This window comes from Sorex araneus, chromosome 6 (genome assembly GCF_027595985.1).
Source record: "Sorex araneus isolate mSorAra2 chromosome 6, mSorAra2.pri, whole genome shotgun sequence".
NCBI classification, from domain to species: domain Eukaryota; kingdom Metazoa; phylum Chordata; class Mammalia; order Eulipotyphla; family Soricidae; genus Sorex; species Sorex araneus.
Window position 1 is genome coordinate 145,916,607 of NC_073307.1, and position 18,465 is coordinate 145,935,071.

Consider the following 18,465-nt stretch of genomic DNA (forward strand, 5'->3'; position numbering starts at 1 on the left):
CGAGTGCCCCCGACTTCTGCCGGACCCCTGCGGGGGTCCCGCGGTGGGACGCGGAGGAGGGGAGCAGGCGGCATCGGTGCCCCACCCCCGAACCCCCCCTGGTCTCTGCGTGCAGGACGGGGCGGGGAGGCGTGGAGGGGAGCAGGGGAGAGGGCGGCCCCCCCACCCCCCCTCGTCCGCGGCGCAGCGGGCGGAGACCGAGGCGGGCGCGGGCGCGGAGCGGGCGGGCGCGCGCGGGGAGGGAGGGCCGGGGCGGCGGGAGGTGGGGCCGGGCGGCTGCCGCTGCCGCCGGCATCTCGGGGGCTGCAGGCTGCGGGGCGGACGCGGCGCCGAGCGATCCGCCGCCGGAGCGCGCGAGGCCGAGCGCGCGCCCCTCGGGCCCCACCGCCGCCGCCGCCGCCGGGAAGGCCGCCGCCCTGCAAGTTGTGAGCGCGCCTCTGCGCCCGGGGAAACTTTCCCCCGCGGCCGCCCCAGGGAGTTGGCGCGGGGGCCGGGCCACTGCGGCTGCCAGGTAGGTAGGGAAGCGGGGTCGGCACCTGGCCGCTGCCCCGTGCGCCCCGGGACCCGCGGAGCCCCCCGCCCCACGCCCGCGCGCTTCTCCTCCGGGGCGCGCGGAGGGTGCAACGCAGGACGGGGCCGGGGCAAGCCCGGGAACCAAGTTGGGCGGGGGCCGGGGTCCCGGCGCGGGGGGCTCCGCTCCGGACAGGTGCAGCGCCAGCGGAGCTGGGGCGGGGGTCGCCCCGAGAGCGGCCGGGCGGCAGGTGTGGCTCCAAGGGTTCGGGGTCTCGGCCGGGGCTGCGCGGGGTGCGGGAGGGCGGCCGGGGCGAGAGTCGGGGCGCTGGGGATGGGGGCGCCCCGCAGTGCCCCCGAGGGCGGGCGGGTCGCCTTTTGGGGGGCGGGATTCCTGGCGCTCTGGGCAGCGCGCAACGGGGGTGCCGCGCTTCCCCCTCCCCACACACCCCCGGCCCGGAACGCGGCGCACGGGGTGCGTGGTCCGGAGACGCGGGGGCGCCGTGGGGTGCCGCGGCGGTTCCGAAAGGTCCGGGCCTGCCCCGGGTTAGGGGGTGTCGGCAGTGAGGCGGGCCCGGGGAGGTTCGCGCCGCTCCGGGTCCCGGCGGGAGTGGAGGGGGGACTCGGGTTCCACCAGAGGGCGCCCGGCCCCGGCCCTTCCACCCGCAGGAAGGCGCGTCCCGGTGGTGCCGGGGAGACAAATGCTCCAAATCCGGGAGCGCGGGGACCCCCCACCCCCGCAGGAGCCCCCAGCACCTTGCAGCCCCGCGAGAGTCTGGGGTGCCCGGCCGGAAGGGCGCCGCCTCCCGCAGCCTTTTCCTGGGGAGGGGGAGGATGTCTGGGTGAAGCCAGGAGCCATCCCCCCCCTCCCCGAAAAACAAAGCAGGGGAGAAACTTCCCGAACGGGAAACGAACTTTCCAAGGGTCCTTTGGGGCTGGTCCTCACCGCGCCCCACGTGCCCTTTGGGGGAAAGTTGGACAGTTGTTTTCTACCTGGTGCTGGAGGAAAGCGGATGTTGGGGTACACCCCGACTTCTCCATCCTCTCTCTGGCACGGGTTAGCCAGGCCCAGAAGGGACTGATGGGGGGGGGTCCCTGGGAGAGGGTCCCGGGCACCGGGTGTCTCAGTGGGTCTATAGTCACTGTCTGGGGTGCTGTGTGTCCCATTGTCTGAGCTGGGGGGTGCCCTTGTGTGCTGAGTGCGTCTGTGCGGCCGTGGGGAGCCAGACACCCCCCTTTTGCCATGGGGGGCGGGGGTAGGTGGGGGTGGCCCCTAAGTTTCCCTCCTGCATCCCAAGTGAGTAATTCCTGGTGGAAGTTTTTCCTTTTTCTCTTAGGCACGAAAGTTCCCCTGGGACAGCCCCCACACCCTGGCCATCACACACACACACACACACACACACACACACACACACACACACACACACACACACACACACACACACACCTCCACTGCCCCACCAAGGTGATGGGGGCCAGGCAGCCCCTCAGAGCCCAGGAAGCGCCCACCGCAGCGCCCAGTGCTGGGTTTGGGCGCCCAGGCGGCAGGGGAGAGGTTGCCAGCCTAGGATGCGGAGGGTCTGTGTTTTGAACGGCAGCAGCGGAGGATGAGCGGGGAGGAGCCGGGGAAGGCAGAGGAGCAGGACCGGTCTCCCCAGAAGCCTTGGAGACATTCCGCGGGGCCCGAAAACAAAAGGAGTTTTTAGGTTTGTTTTTAGTGACTTTTGTTGGACTGTGCAGAGAAGGCAGCTCGGAGCGGCCCTGCCCTGGAGCCCCGGTGTGGGTGGGTGGGCGGGGTGCAGGGGGAGGAGGGGGGGCTGCTGCCTGGCTCCTGTGCTCGGCCCCCCTCCCCCCTGCACCCTCCAGCCCCGCCCTCATCCCACCTGCCCCCCCCCCCCCGAAAGGACAGGGGCGATCTCCCTCACCCAGGCCGCCGCTCATGCGCTTCTGGCCTCATTCCCATCCCTGTCCCTCGGGGTCTGTTCATGGCTCCTGGGCCCCTGATTCAGCAGCAGTCTGCCCTTGTCTCCTCTGTGCCCCCTCCCCGGCCCCCCAGACCATGGAGACAGTCTTGACCCAACCAGAGGCCCCAAACTGCTGAATCTCAAGGGACATGCCTGCGCCTTTTCTCCCAGCAGAAGTCAGTGCGGATCGGCCTTAGTCAGCGAGGGTGGGTGTGATCCAAGAAGTGCCCTGCCCCTCGCGGGGTGGAGAGCTGGCGGGGGGTTAGGCGCTCGCCTTGCCTGTGGTCGGCCCTCGGCACTGCCCACGGCCCCCTGAGCGTCTCCAGGAGCGACGGCTGAGCACCGAGCCAGGAATGAGCCCTGAGCACCAACGACGGGTGTGGGCCCCAAACAAGCAAACAAACAAAAAGCACCTTGAGTTGCCAAGAGGGGGGATTTTGGGGGCCTGAGGGGATGGGGAAGGGCAGGGGGCTGTGGAGCTGAGTAGATGGCAGGGTTTTATTTGGGGGGAGGGAGTTTCAGGAAGGAAGAAAATATCGGGCTCAACGCCTGATGCTCTGGATGACCTTTTTTTTTTTTTTCTAAGTCTGTAAGGTGAAGAGTGGACGGGTGAGGACTTACGATTTAGAGTCAGGGGGAGTCTCGCCGGTTTTTGGAGAGGGGGCTTGGTCTACAGCCGGCGGTGCTACTCGTGGCTCTGTGCTCGGGAGTTACTCCTCGCCGTGCCGGGGATGGAGGGCTGAGCCCATCCTCTGACCCTTCCCCGGCTGAATCTGAGTCACCCTTTAAAGGACCAGGGCCGCCCTGCTCTCCCCTGGGGAGGTCGGGTCTGCCTCTCTCCACCCACCCCTGCACCGCAGGGCGCCCAGCTTCCTCCCCTCACCCTTGGCCTTGCTGAGTGTTGTGGGGCCCAGGTCCAGCGGGGAGCCCCCGGGGAGGGGTGCGTGCTGGTGACCATACTGCTCCTCTCTAGCACCCTTCTTTATTGGGGGGCGGGGCGCCACACCTGGGGCTGCTCAGGGCTTACTCCTGCCTCTGCGCTCAGGGTCCACCCCTGGTTGGGCTGGGGGGACCCTATGGGGTGCGGGGAAACCACGCCCAGGTCGCTCGTGTGTGCAAGACCAGCGCCCTCCCTGCCATCCGTCCGGACCCCTCGGTACACCCCTCTTTTCCGGTGGGTTCTCTTGCGGCCTCTCCCAGCAGCCGCGGAGAAGGAAGAAGCGCAGGAACATTTGTCGGTGCCCAGCTGGGACCCAGCAAGGGGAGGGGGCTTTGGAACCCCGCGCTCCGGTCCCCCGGAACAGATGATCTGTTGATGGAGCAGTTTTGCAACCTGATGCCACGAGGAGAACCTGCCAGCTTGGGCTCCTCCTGCCACACGGGCTGGCACCTTGGACCCGCATCAGCGCTCGGGGCGAGGGAGGGGGGGGTGGAGCAGGCCCGAGACGTGTCGGGGAAAGGGAGGCGGCCAGTGGCCGGGTTGGCAGCGGCCAAGGCAGACCCTCCTCACTCCACTTATTTATGGCATCTCTCCCCCAGTGCTCACCCTCGTCCCTTGTCTGCCCCCAGACTGTTGACTTCACTAGGCAAAGTGGGAGGTGAGCCCCCCTGGTGTTTTCTGGGGGTGTCCGTGTGGGCGCACACAGAGAGGCAGCAGGAAGGAAGCTTGTCTTCCAGTTTGGCGCCCAAAGGAGCGGTGTGACATGGAGGCAGTGGCTGGACCCTCTCTGAGCCTCAGTTTCCCCAGACATGGCATCTGCTGGGGTGACGAGGCAGCCTGGGCTCAGGGGTCACTTGTCTCCTCCAGAACTACTGCATGACACGGAAGGCCACCTCGAGTGCCTCAGTTTCCCAATCTGTAAAGTGAGCCTGAGAAGGGTCATGCCTGATCCCCAAGATAAAGCATGTAATGATAGCACAGCGGGTAGGGCATTTGCCTTGCATGCGACTGACCTGGGTTCCATTCCCAGCATCCCATATGGTCCCCCGAGCACTGCTAGGAGTAATTCCTGAGTGCAGAGCCAGGAGTAACCCTTGTGCATTGCCAGGTATGACCCAAAAAGCAAACAAACAAACAAACAAACAAAAAACCAAAAAACCCACAAAATACCAAACATGTAAGCATACCCTCACCCAGAGCACATGGCAGAGATTGTCAATAACTTTGTCAATCATGGTACCTCAATACAATCAAATAATCAAATAATACTAATAGTAATAATATCACTGTATCACTGTCATCCCGTTGCTCATTGATTTGCTCGAGCGGGCACCAGTAACATCCCATTGTGAGACTTGTTACTGTTTTTAGCATATCGAATACACTACAGGGAGCTTGCCAGGCTCTGCCGTGTGGGTGGGATACTCTTGGTAACTTGCTGGGCTCTCCGAGAGGGACGGAGGAATCAAACCCGGGTCGGCCATGTGCAAGGCCGACTCTACCCGCTGTGCTATTGCTCCAGTCCAATAGTAATAATAATAATAATAATAACAACAACAATAAAAACACCCCCCCGCAGCACAGCTCCGTAGACGCTCACTCGCTCACTCGCTCTCGTGGTTGTCACAGTTTCGACAACTCTCACAGTTTCTGGAAGCTTCAAGAACGGCCCGCAAGGGAGCGGGATTCTTCCCAGCACTGATATCCCAGGTCCGATTTGTGTGGGAGTGTGTGCCCTGGGGACGGGAGGTAAGGAGGATTCGCTGCCGGGGGTGGTGGGGGGGATGAGTGGTGGGGGGCCCTCACTCCCTCCGCTCTCCCTGCCTTCTCCAAGGGCTTCTGGTGAAACCGTGCGCGTGTTCTCCCGAGAGCCCCCTCGCCGTGGCCCGCGGCCCAGTTTGACGTCACCGCAAACATCCCTGCTTCTGGCACGGGCGGGATGATATTTCATCAGCCCGTGCTGGGCTGGCCCGTCCTCTTCCTCCCTCCTTTGTTTCCCACCCTTCGCCGGCGTATGAAGACCATATGTGCAGATAATGAGTTTAAGCTGATAAACAACTCCGAGATTCACCCAAATAAAAGGCCGTGCTCCTAGAAGGCACTTTCGCCTTGGAGACACATCATCTGTCTCCGCGGCCGGGGCCGCCTGCGTGCTGTCTGGCCGCCCCGGTGTGGGGCGCGCTGGGCAGCTGTGCTGGGCTCCTTCCCGCGGGGTGCACGTGCTCGGAGCTGGCCCTCGTACCCCCCGAAACCAGGCCAGGCTTCCCCCTCGCCCCCGCCTCCCCACCCCAGGTTGTGTCTTGAGACTCACCTGCCCCCGGGCATTCTGTAGGCGTGCGAGGGTGGGTCTGTGGCTGGGGGTCTGACTGGTGTGGGGGTCCCCCACCCAGGGCCTTAAGTCACCCCGAATAGTTTTGCTTGTGTTGGAAGCTCTGTGAGCCCCCAAACCCGAGAGGGCCCCCTGACTCTATCGGGTGACCGCCCTTCCCTTTGCTCATCAACCCAGGGTTCTAGCCTTCGAGCCCCCTTCTTTTTTTTGGGGGGGGGTCACACCTGGTGATGCACAGGGGTTACTCCTGGCTTTGCACTCAGGAATTACTCCTGGCGGTGCTCAGGGGACCATATGGGATGCTGGGAATCGAACCCGGGTCGGCTGCGTGCAAGGCAAACGCCCTACCCGCTGTGCTATCGCTCCAGCCCCCTTGAGCCCCCTTCTTGCCTTCCTGCATCAACACTCCATCCGGGGGTCAGTGAGGGGTGGGAGCAGCTGGTGAGCGGGGCGGGGGTGGGGGGCAGGCCGGGAGGCTTACAGGGGAGAAGGCCCTGAGCTAAGGAACTCAGAGAGGCCAAAAACCCTTCACGTGGACGGATCTGGGTCTTGTCTCCGCCACTGGCCAAGCAGCTTTTCCTTCCTTTTTTCATTTTGTGGGCCACACTGAGCAATGCTTGACAGCTACTCCTGGCTCAGTGCTCAGGGAGGGAGCACTCCCCGGAAGAGCAATGCCAGGAGTTGATCCCCAGCCTCCAGCACACAGAGCCTGCGTCCCTGCCCTCTGGGCTATTCTCTGGCCTCCTTTGCTCTTTTATTTTTTTGGGGGGGTATGACCGGAAAGAGTCATCTGGTGACGTTCCATCACCCGGCCACTCTCGAAGACCCCTGACTCCCGGTGGCTTCCCGCTGCAGCTTTGATTCTTGCCCCCCTCTGTGTCTCACCCAGCCGGGGCCCGGCTCTGCCTGGGGGCTCGCTGGGAGCCGGGGCCGGGCAGGGACTTAGCCCCTCTGCCACTGCATCTTCCGAAACATGTGACCCCCGCCCCGTTCCAGCAAGTACTGGTCAGGGCTCCGTGCCCGCCGCTGCCCCCCACCCCCAGGGCCCATCTGCTGAAGCCGCCCCCTGCCCCCTGCCGGCCCGGGCATCTGCAGGAGGAGGTGCTTGCAGAGCACCCTGAGCCCTGCCCCTCGCACCCGGTCCCCACACAGGGTGGTGCTGGCAGGGGCGGCAGGCTGGCGTCCCAGGCCTGGCCTGAAGTGAGCCCGTGCACGGGCCCCCTCTGTGCCCCCCTCAGGCCGGGGCGCCCTGCTCCCTCTCCAGCATGCGCAGGTCACACGGGCCCCAGAGCCCAGAGAGGGCAAGCAGCCACAAATGAGCACTCGGCAGGAGCACTGACTGGTCCTGGCCGTCATGGGCACACCCAGGCCCTTCCTCAGGGCCGCCCCATCCCCTGGAGGCGTGGGGAGTGCTGGGGCTGGAGAGAGGCGGGCAGGGGGGAGCACAGAGGGTTACGTCTTGGCGGGAGGGGCGCAGAGCATGGCTCTGTGCTCGGGCTCCCTCCTGGCTCTGTGCTCCGGGCCACTCCTGGGATGGGCCAGTCCTGGGGTGGTCGGGGTGGTCGGGATGGTCGGGGGCCACAGCAGTGCCGAGGATGGAGCCAAGGTCGGCGAGTGCAGGCAGGCACCGGACCCGCTGGACTGGATCTCGGCCGCCCGCGACCCAAGGTTTAGCTGACCCAGGGGAAGGACTTCAGAGTATAATCAGCACCACCACCTCACACACACACAGGCACACACACAGACACAAAGACACAAATAACACACACAGTCACAAAGGCACACACAGACACAAAGACACACAGACACAAAGACACAGACACACACAGACACAAAGACACACACAGTCACAAACACACACACAGAGACACATAGACACACAGACACAAAGACATACACAGAAACAAAGACACACACAGACACACACATGCACTTGCACACAGACACACACAGATACACACAAAGACATACACAGACACACACAGACACAAAGACACACACAGACACACACAGACACAAACACACACACAGAGTCACATAGACACACAGACACAAAGACATACACAGACACACAGACACAAAGACACACACAGACACAAACACACACAGAGACACATAGACACACAGACACAAAGACATACACAGAAACAAAGACACACACATGCACTTGCACACAGACACACACAGATACACACAAAGACATACACAGACACAAAGACACAGACACACACAGACACAAAGACACAAACACACACATAGACACACAGACACAGACATAAGACACATACATGCACACAGACATATAGACACATATAGACATAAAGACATACACAGACACAAAGACACACACAGACACACACATGCACTTGCACACAAACACACGCAGATACACATAAAACATACACAGACACAAAGACAAAGACACACACAAACACACAGACACAAAGACATACACACACAGAATACCACAGCCACACCACACACAGACACACTGACACAACAGACACACATAGGTACATACACAGACACACACGCACATAGACACACACAGAGACACACAGACACACACGCACAGAGATACATACACAGTCACACACGGACAGACACACATACCGACACACAGACACACAGATACGTACACAGACACACACAGACACATACAAAGATAGACACAGACACAGACACAGTCACAGCTAGACACACACCGACACACAGACACAGACCCATAGGAACACAGGCGCACACACAGACACACATGCGGCAGTGCCTTTGAGCTTTGGGTGCCTCCGAACGAGACACCGGGCACCTGTGGTTCTTTGGGTCCCCCCGGGAGCCCTCTGGCTCCGTGAGGCTGGCTGTGGCTGTGAGGGGCCCGAGGGGCTGCCCACCAGCCCGACCCCCTGGGGACCGTGAGGCGGCCCGGCCTCAGGCTGCGTCCTGACTTCTCTGCTTCTCTGCCTCACATGCTTTCATCTCCCGTGCCTCAGTTTCCTTCTCCGTGCCGCGGGAAGCCGGCGAGGAAGGCTGTGGGACGCACCCTGGGTGGCCGGCAGCACCTCGGTCCTTCGTGTGAGAAGAGAGAATGGGGGCCTTGGCCAGGGCCCAGAGCCGGCAGCCGGCCCAGACCGGCCCGAGATCAGCCGGGCCCGGGGCCTGCCTTGCCTTGTGCTCAAGGAGGGCCGCGGCTTCCGGCCCGGCTAATTACCACTGTGGGCGCAGGGCCTGGGGTGCTGCCGAGAGCCCCCTCCCGTGGCTGCCTCCCCATGGGGACAGATTGCCGCGGTCCCCGGCCAAGCCTCCTGGGGGAGCGCCCCCCCCACACCACCTGGCGCCTGACATTTCGGGTACTTGCAGCGAGTGGGCCCCCGGCCTCCCCCCCGCCGTGAGCTTCCCGCCTCGCAGGAATCGAGTCTCCGTGTCCCTAACAGTGGGGGTGAGGCCTGCAGGCCTGAGTCCAGAGAGGTGGGGGCTTTGGGGAGGAAGAGCCTGCCCCCCCCACCCGGGGAGGGCGCCCAGGCCCCGAACCTGGCTGGGGAACACTAGTCCGGAAGTTCCCGCCCCGAGCCCACACCTGGGTGGGCTGCAGCCGGTCAGGCTCAGAGCCCCAGGGCACACTGGCCGCTGGAGCCCTCTCCCGCCAGGAGCCCTTGGGGGTGGCACCCCGATTTCCAGGGACATCTGTGTCCCCCAGGCTGCTGTGATCATTCCGTTGTCCCAAGGCCTCAGCTACGAAGCCAAAGTCCAGCCTGGCCTCCCCCACTCCCAGCCCCTCCCCTGCCTGCCCCAGGCCCCTACTGGCCCATCGAGTCTGGGTTTATGGGTCCTCTTTGTTCCTCCACCCCAGGGTCTCTGTGTCCTGTACCTGCCTGTCTTGCCCCGTCTTCCGAGGACCCCGGTCACAGTGGGCCGGGGGGGGGGGGTGTCTCAGCCTGATTTCATTGTGCCCACAGAGCCCCTGTTTCCAAATCAGGCCACATTCCCGGGGTCCCAGGGAATTGGAACCTCAGGTTTGCTTTTGGCGGGGGGCGGGATGGCGGGGGGCACAATGCGGCCCATCAGGAGGGCACACCCGGCCCCGGCCCCATGTGTGTTAGCCTGTGGGACGGGGGTGGAGCTTGGCACCAGCTGGCCTCATAGCGGGGACCCAGAGGCCCCAAGCCCCCGTGTGGCGCTTTGCGCATCAGAGAAGCTGCCTCAGCCCGTTCTGAGCACCCCTCCGCCAGCATGTGTGCCCCCCCCCCCGGCTGAGCCTTTGCCCGGGACTGAGCCACACCTGCTCCGGCCCTGGCACCTGCAGAGGGCTGGCCTGGGTCCCCTGCAGAGACACGGGAGTCCGGGGTGGGGGGGGAAGGTAGGGGGGTAGGTGACGCCGTGACAGAAGGTTCTGCAGAAATGACTGCTGGGTGCGGGAAGGGGCTGTTTCCTCCACGGCCTGCTCTCTGCCCTCCCCTCCAGGTGGCTGAGGTGGGGGATGAATCACACAAGGGGGTGAAGCTCGTTACCCAGGACCCTCTTCCTGGGGACCACATTCAGGGCTTGGCAGACAGTCTCCAACCAACTCTGGAGTTTATGGGCTGGGGACCCCGGGGCGTCCAGGGATGCAGGCTGCAGCCTCGGAGACGCAGCCCACATGCCGTGGGGGGTCAGGAGGGCAGGTTCTGAGCCCAGTGCTGGGGTCCCGTCCTGGGTCTGCCCTGGGTTTCGCTTTTTTACCCATTCATGTCTCTTTTTTTTTTTTTTTTTTGCTTTTTGGGTCACACCTGGCGATGCACAGGGGTTACTCCTGGCTCTGCACTCAGGAATTACTCCTGGCTGTGCTCAGGGGACCATATGGGGTGCTGGAATCAAACCTGGTCGGCCGCGTGCAAGGCAAACGCCCTACCCTCTGTGCTATCGCTCCAGCACCCCCATTCATGTCTTTGTGGGTGCACCCACCCTGTCCAGTGCTTGGTGGGTGGACGGGGGGGCGGGGCTCCTGTGCTTCCCCCTGAGGGCCTCTGTCCCCCGCCCTGTGCGGACAGCTCACAGACTGTCCCTCAGGGTGACTGTCCCTCCTGGGGGTCTCCCAGGAACGTGCTGGGGGCCGCTGAGGGCAGGCTGAACCAGCGTAAGAATTGCTAGTGCGTGCCGGCTGCTTTGGGGTCACCCCCTCCCTCGGGAGCCGTGAGGGCAGGCAAGACCACCCAAAGGCCAGGAGAAGCCAGAGAGGGGGGCCTGGAAAGTTGGGGTCTCCGGAAGTGGCCCCGAGGGGAGAGTCACAGTGGGTGACACTTAGGGGTAAGCAGAGGCCAGGCCATCCCCCACCCCCCGCCCCCAGCCTGTCTGTGGAAGGCCTTCTGGGACATGCCAGCTGGGTCGGGGGCCGTCACTCAATTTGTGACAAATGAACTCTCGGGTTCCAGTGCTCGGCAGGGACCCCCGGTCAGAGTTCCCGCTCAGGGTTAGGGGACACATCTGTGGTGTAATAAGATCTCGCTGCCGCCCCAGGCTCCAAACCCTCCCCCAGTTCCTCAAACCTTCAGGGGCTCGTCCTGCCACCTCTGGCCCCTGCTCCACCCGCGTGTCCCCTCTGCTCCAGCTCACCTGAGCCTGTGCGCCCTGCTGTTCCCCCTCCATCTACACCTGGCCTCTCTACAGGCTCTCCCCAGGCCCCCCCTGCACCCACCCCAGTGCTCTTTCTTTCCCCGTTAGCGGCTAACTCCTCTCCCTCCTTCGGACCCCAGGCCCCTGAAGTGCCTCCTCCTGGAAGCCCTCCTGGACTTGACTCCCTCATGGGCCAAATTCCATCTTCACATGCTTCGATGGCTCCACAGTCCGCCTCCTTTCGGGTGTGGCTCGAACACAATCGTTAAGTTGGTTCATCTGTGTCTAACACCCATATCTTTCCCGTTGAGCGTAAGCCCCAGGGGGCAGGGACCCTGTCTATCTGTGCTCATCCCTGCATTCTCCTCACACCTGCTAGGGGCCTGTGGTGTGTTAGTAGGGAGTGTGGCGGCCACGTGGAGCCATGATAGGAAGTGTGGCAGCCATGTGGAGCCATGGTAGGGAGTGTGCGGCCACATGGAGCCACGATAGGGAGTGTGGGGCCACATGGAACCACGATAGGGAGTGTGGGGCCACATGGAGCCGTGGTAGGGAGTGTGCGGTCACGTGGAGCCATGGTAGGGAGTGTGGCCACGTGGAGCCATGGTAGGGAGTGTGGGGCCACGTGGAGCTGTGGGTAGGGAGTGTGGGGCCACGTGGAGCCGTGGGTAGGGAGTGTGCGGCCACGTGGAGCCGTGGTAGGGAGTGTGGGGCCACGTGGAGCCATGATAGGGAGTGTGCAGCCACGTGGAGCCATGGTAGAGAGTATGTGGCCACATGGAGCCATGGCAGGGAGTGTGGAGCCACGTGGAGCCGTGGGTGGGAGTGTGGGGCCACGTGGAGCCATGATAGGGAGTGTGGGGCCACGTGGAGCGTGGGTGGGGAGTGTGGGGCCACATGGAGCGTGGGTGGGGAGTGTGGGGCCACATGGAGCCATGGTAGGGAGTGTGGGGCCACGTGGAGCCATGATAGGGAGTGTGGGGCCACGTGGAGCCATGGTAGGGAGTGTGGGGCCACGTGGAGCCATGATAGGGAGTGTGGGGCCACGTGGAGCGTGGGTGGGGAGTGTGGGGCCACGTGGAGCCATGGTAGGGAGTGTGGGGCCACGTGGAGCGTGGGTGGGGAGTGTGGGGCTGTGCGGAATCACACTGGGCGCCCGGGCTCAGGTCTGACCGCGGGCTGCATGATGCTTACACACCCCGTTCCCCACTGACCTGGGTGACTCCGCAGCCTTCTTGCTTTTTCGTTCACTGAGTGTAGGGAAATGAGTGGCTGATGGGTCTGTTGTCGTGAGGCTTCGGTCCCGTATCCTCCAGATCCCTCTCCTCGCTGTCTGGAGGCTCGCGGGCATGGTACTGGCCGCAGGGGCGTCCACTCTGGCGCAGGCACTGGCCTTGCTCTGTGCACACATGGCTCCTGCACGTCCAGTCGCCACCTCTCGCAAGGACACTGGCCCAGGCCCGGCTGCGGCTCAGCTAAAGAGCACTTGCCTCACGTGTGTGAGACCCTGGGTTGTATCCCCAGTGCTGCAACAATGGAAGGAAGGAAGGAGGGAAGGAAGAAGGGAAGGAAGGAAGGAAGGAAGGAAGGAAGGAAGGAAGGAAGGAAGGGAGGGAGGGAGGGAGGAAGGAAGGAAGGAAGGAGGGAAGGAAGGAAGGAAGGGAGGGAGTGAGTGACTCCTGAGCACAGAGCCAAGTGCAGCCAGGCACCCCACTACAGACACAAACACACACACACACACACACACACACAAGCAAGCGAACAAGGCGAGCTCCAAAGCGGACAGGGAGATGGTGCAAACTCCGAGTGCCGGCTTTGCATGCTGGGACACTGCGCTTGGTCCCTAACACCACATGGTCCAGAGTATCAGGCGCAACCCCGGAGCACTGATTTGGGAGTAGCTCCTGAGCACCACCCAGCAGTGCTCAGACCAGAAGACATCCCCCCCCAACCCCCAAACAAACAGATAAATGAAAGAATCTTGTTTGGAGGCCCCACCCTAACAGTCTTCTTCGACCTTCATTACACCCCCCAACTCGAGCCAGGCTTTAAACACAGACGCAGGCCTGTGGTATGGAATGGGGAGTTTGGGCATCCGACTTGTGGAGTGGGCACGGTTCAGTATGAATATTCCCATCTTACGGGGGTGAGCAAGGTGGCACAGAGAGGTTAAGTCACTTGCTAAAGGTCACACAGCTGACAGGCCTCGGGAGAAGCACGAACTCCCGTCACCTGAGTCTAAACCTTCTCTAAAGCCTGTGCCCTGCCCGGGGTCTCCCAGGGTCTTCCCTACCGGACACTCAGGGTGAGGGGGGAATCTGGAGCCCTGGCATTCTGCGCAGATCTCCCACCTTGCCTGGTGCTCTTTCCCTTACCCCCCCCCCCCCCCGCTCAGGGGGGATTAGGACCCTTAGTCCCTCCCGGGTGGGGGGGGCGGTGGCAGGAAGTCAGTGCTGGGCCAGACGCGATCAGACCGAGCAGGGCTCGCGCCCAGGCCCAGCGGGTCGGCTGCATTCCCCTGAGTTCTCGGAGTCGTGTGTGCTGGAACTCGCCTTAGGGTGAGCGGAGGGAGGTGATGTGGAAGCAGATCCCAAGCACTGTCGAGGGAGCACCCTCAACGCTCCCCAGGGGGCCCGCCTGCTCGTGTCTCTGGATCCCAGGTGCCCCAGAGCAGGCGTCCACTCTGGCGGTGAGCAGACGGGGCGGGGAGAGGTGCCGCGGGCGGCCAACTGCCAGGGGCCAAGGGGGATCGCGGGAACCCCCGATGGATGGGCCGCCCCCGTCTGAGCGGCTCCCGCTGGTCCTGGGGAGAGCAGCGAACAGCCAGTCTGCACTGTTGGGCAGGGTCCCAGGCTCAGCAGGGGTGGGGTGTGCTGGGAGCCTGTTCCTGGGTGGGGGGAGCCCCGGGCCTGGCCTGATCACCCCCTGCATGTGTGGGACACAGCTGTCCAGCATGGACATCATTTAACCCCTCCATGTCCTGGCGCCGGGCCGGGGTGGTCTGTGACAGAGGCTAGGGGTCCCCGTGCCGAGCACTGAGTGAGACGGGGGCGGTGAGGGGGGGGAGTCCCCACCCAGGGTGCTCGCCCCCTTCCTTCCGGCACGGCTGTTGGCAGATGGGAGCCTTTTCCTGTTATTTTCCTTTCCCGAGACCACCGGCCGGGGAAGCTGCCTCGGAGCCAAGGCAAACACGGGGCTCAAGCTGCCGAGGCTCGAGCTGGGGGTCTGGGGGGACTTTCCTCCTCGGAGCTCAGATGGGGACATGATGTGGGGGAGGTGAGCTTGGGATCTGAAGTGTGTGTCCCCCCCCCACTTCTGTTGCCCCCTACTCTCAGAGTGTGGTATCGTGGAGGAAGGGGGGAATCTAGGGAACTGATTGGCTACCTCGGCCTAACCAAGACTCAAGGAAGAGCACTGGAGTGGGAGTCCACCGTGGGAAGAGCACTGGGGTGTGAGTCCACAGTGGGAGCGAGTGTGGCTGGAACCAGCTGTCTTTGCCCCTCAGTGGCTTTCCCGGGTCCCCACTCCCTGTGCGTTGGACTGCGGGGTGCCCTCTCTTACCAGGGTCTCAGAAAAGCCTCGAATTCTCGGGGCGGGATGGGGGGAGTGCTTCAGGAGGCCGCGGCCTGGCTGCTGGTGGAAGTGGGGAGTTGCTGAAATAAACGAGGAGCCAACGAGGAGAGTCCGTCAGCAGGTTTTCAGTAGCCGGGAGGAGGCCGGCATCTCCTCCCTGCCATGGGTCATTTTCCTCCTCAGAGTCGTCTGGAGGAAGAGTCTGGTGCTGAGGCGGCTGCACAGTGACGGCAGATACAGCTGCCCTCAGGGAAGGAGGGAAGGGCGGCCGCTCTGGAGTGGGCGGGAGTGTGTGATTGTAACCCAAACATGGAAGCTTGTAACTATCTCAGTGGCGTGGCGGGAAGCTCAGAAGGTCTGTAACCTGCGGGGGGGGGGGGGGTGGGGGGGCGGGGGGGAGAGGCGCGGAGGGCGCAGGGTCGTCTCGGGGTCGGGGCCTCTGCTGAGGTCAGGGGTGAGCTGAGTGGGTGCCCGAGTCTGCTGGGGTTCGGCGACGCCCCTCCTGGGAAGTGCTCCCAAGGCCTGGGGAGTTTGAGGGGCCTCTGACGGGGACAGAGACCCCATGCAGGGCCGCCCAGAAGGTCCAGCTCTGCACGATGCCCTGGATGCAGGACTCACTCAGCTGCCTGGGCCTCGGCATCTGAGAGTGGGGCAGCATGGAGGGGCCGCCAGGCTGGTGTCCAGTGACAGTGACCCGCTTCTTCCTCCTCCTCCTCCCTCCTCCTCCTCCCTCCTCCTCCTCCTCCTCCTCCTCCTCCTCCTCCTCCTCCTCCTCCTCCTCCTCTTCTTCTTCTTCTTCTTCTTCTTCTTCTTCTTCTTCTTCTTCTTCTTCTTCTTCTTCTTCTTCTTCTTCTTCTTCTTCTCCTCTTCCTCCTCCCCCTCTTCCTCTTCCTCCTCCTCCTCCTCCTCCTTCTTCGTGCAGGGGGCAGGAGTCGGGGAGGCACACCTGGCAGTGCTCCGGCTTCCTCCTGGGCTTGCTTCTGATGGGGCTTGGGGGACCAGATGGGATGCCAGGAATCGAACCTGGATGGGCTGCATGCAAGGCCGTTGCCCTACCTGCTGTACTGTTCCTCGTTTTTGTTTGTTCTGCGTGTGGGACTTTCCAAGAAGTGCTCAGCGACACACAGCCTACTGTGCGGGTAGTCCGGTGTGAAGGGTGGAGGCTGCAGGATGGGGTGCTGGCGACCACCGCCCCCCCCCCACCGCGATGCTCGGGGGCTGACAGGGCTATGCCTGGCCATGCTGGGGAGATGCAGGGACGGAGGCCTGGGCTCTAACCCCTGGACCACCCCACCACACACACAAGCACGCGCGCGCACACACACACACACACACACGCAGACACACACGCAGACACACACACACACACACACGCACACACACACACGCACACACACACACGCTTTTCCTTTCCTTCCAGAAGCTCCGAGCTCGCTCTGTGCGCAGCCGCCTCACAGACGCTCTCCTGAGTGGCCCGGTTCCCCAGGGGCTGATCTCTCCCTTTCAGAAGGGGACCCCGCGCTGCCAGACGCAGGGCATCCCGTCCCCGGGGACGACCAGCAGGGTCGTTTGCCATCAGGTGGGGGATCTGGGCGCGGGCAGATGTGGCAGTTGGCTCCCACTCTCTCCCCCATCACTCCAGCAGACGCTGCACGCAGGGAGTCAGGCAGAGGGGGGGTGCTCATAGGTCACGCCCTCCCGCCCTGCCCCCGCCAGTCCCGGGGGCTGCTCTGAACCCCCAAACCCCTCCCCGTGCCGCGCCCCCATGAGCCTGTCTCTCCCTGTCTCCCACTCGGTGGCCCCCTCTGAGCCCCTCCTCTCAGCTCCCGCCCCGCGCCCTGCCCTCTGGGGACAGTGCTGCTCTCTGGGCTCCTCCCTGGGACCCCCGTGGGGGCGTCACAGGCCCCCCCCACTCCCCTCTGGTCTCTCTGTGAACCCTCCCGGGGTAGGGGGCGGCTGCTCCCCACCTCTTCCCTGCAGGGTGCTGGGTTTCCAGGATTCCCTGAGCCCGGCCGCCACGTTCCTGAAGACGGTCACGGAGGAACTGGAGACCCTTGTCCCCTTCCACTCTCGTCTCTGTCGTTTCCGCCCCGTCAGGAAGGAGGCAGGTCACCCGTAGATACACTCGCCCCCAAGAATCCCGGCGCCGTGGAGGCTGTGTGGTTGCCGCCCCCTGGACCCTGCTGGGGGTCAGGTGGACCCCCACCGTCAGGGCAGGGGTGCTGTGTCTTGGGGGCGAGGAGAAGCAGGGCTGGGGTGAGCCCCCCCGCCACCCTCAGGGATCCCGGGAGGAGGCAGCTGCAGGGGGGGCAGGGAGGGGGGCTGGGCGGGCTCCATACCCGGCCTCTCGCCCTGAGTCTCTTTGGGGGAGCAGGGCTCGCCCCTGCAGGCTGTCGCCGGGCCACAGGCAGCCCCGCCCCGGTGGCTCAGGCCTGGCTCTGCGGTGCTGTCGGGGCCAATGGTGCTGCTGGGGACCGTGGCTCTGAGGATGGAGTCGGGCTGTGCCCGGCCAGCAGGGCCGAGGGGGTCAGAGTCAACACTGCCGGGAGGGGGAAGGGGGGAGCCCCGCCGGGGGCGGGCGCCCCGGGACTGGGGGGACGGGAGACGTGTGCCCGGAGTGGGACACCCCGCGTGGGAGCAGCTCTGCCGCCCCTTTTCCTGGCTCTGGGCTCTGCCAGCTCTGGGTGGAGCCGGGCGGGTCCCAAACTCCCGAGGCATTTCCGGAACCGGCCTCTGCTTCCCGCCAGCGAGATGAGGGGGCTGTGGTGGGGAGAGTGGGGGGGCTTTCTCTACCCCTCCTGGGAGCCCCCGAGCCCTGCAGGAGGAAAAGGCGGGGGAAGGGGGAGCTGGGAACACCTTGTCTGTGAGCTGTTCGCAGGGGGCGGGGTCAGGGGCAAGGGGGCAGAGGGCAGGGGGCAGGGGCAAGGAGCAAGGGGCAAGGCGGCAGGAGAGGGCATGGCTGAGGGCAGGGGCAGAGGGCAGGGGGCAGGGAGCAGGGGTCTGCGGTTCATCTTCTGTCTGTCACTGTCACTGTCATCCCGTTGCTCATCGATTTGTCCAAGCGAGCACCAGGAACGTCTCTCATTGAGAGACTTATTGTTGCTGTCTTTGGCATATCCAATACGCCACGGGTAGCTTGCCAGGCTCTGCCGAGCTGGCTCCAGACTCTCGGTAGCTTGCCGGGTCTATCAGGTGTAAATGTGATAGGTTGATTTTCACCTGCAGCTCCACCCACTGTGCACCCCCCCCCCTGCCCAAATGTTAATAAAGAGAAAACTTGAGACCAGAGGCCCCCCCAGGGCCATGGCTGGGATCCTCCCCACCAACCCCCAACACCGGGACTCCGTGTCTGGCTTTATGTAACTGCTGCTTTGGGCAAGGGCAGCTTTTAGCCCCCCTGGGTCCCGTCCCCCGCCCCCCCCGCCCCCACCCCCACCCCGGCTCAGCTACATTGGGAAGCTCCTTCCTTTGGCCCAGGGTCCAGCATGAGGGCGGTGCCTGACCTGCTCTTGGCCACGGCCAGGCTCTGGGCTGAGATCCCGGCCAGCGGCCAGCGCTGTCTGCCC

At 63.9% G+C, this 18,465-nt stretch overlaps 1 protein-coding gene across 1 annotated transcript in view; it reads left to right on the forward strand.

Moving 5' to 3' along the window:
* The first annotated feature begins 275 nt into the window (after positions 1-275).
* Positions 276-18,465, forward strand: part of TSPAN18 (tetraspanin 18) — a 158,006-nt gene continuing 139,816 nt past the window's right edge. Inside the window, exon 1 of the mRNA XM_055142307.1 lies at positions 276-511. The gene's annotated coding sequence lies outside the window, so the exon portion shown is untranslated. The remainder of the gene's footprint in view (positions 512-18,465) is intronic.